Below are 435 nucleotides of genomic sequence, written 5' to 3'. Positions count from 1 at the left end.
TGCTAATGGTATATATCCATAGCTCACTTGTTAACGCTCTGCTCGCTAGCCGCTCTGCTGCCCCTCCTGTCTGCCTCTTTAGACAGACAAGTTCAACATTCTAAGTGCCAAGAGAACTACTAAAATGGCCAGCGCTCATCGTGTTTCTTGCTGGCCCCTTCTTCTCCCCCTCTCTCCTTCTCAGGCCGGTGAGGTTTGCCAAGCAACCGACCAAATGTAATCATGTCGGCGGAGTTACTGCACTGTTAGAAGCGTCACTTGCGACTACTCCGAAAAATGCGAGCACTTTCCTTTCGAACAGGTAAGGATTTCTGCCCAAACTACTGTTCATCTCTATCCATTGATCCCACAACATAACTGGGGGCATCGCGTGGCCTTTCTGATCGTCACATATTTCGTTTTTGTGATAAATGCAGACCATTGTGCCCCTCAGGA

Source organism: Larimichthys crocea, chromosome XXII (assembly GCF_000972845.2).
Source record: "Larimichthys crocea isolate SSNF chromosome XXII, L_crocea_2.0, whole genome shotgun sequence".
NCBI classification, from domain to species: domain Eukaryota; kingdom Metazoa; phylum Chordata; class Actinopteri; family Sciaenidae; genus Larimichthys; species Larimichthys crocea.
The sequence above is the reverse complement of the archived record's forward strand: the minus strand, read 5'-3'. Positions refer to the sequence as shown.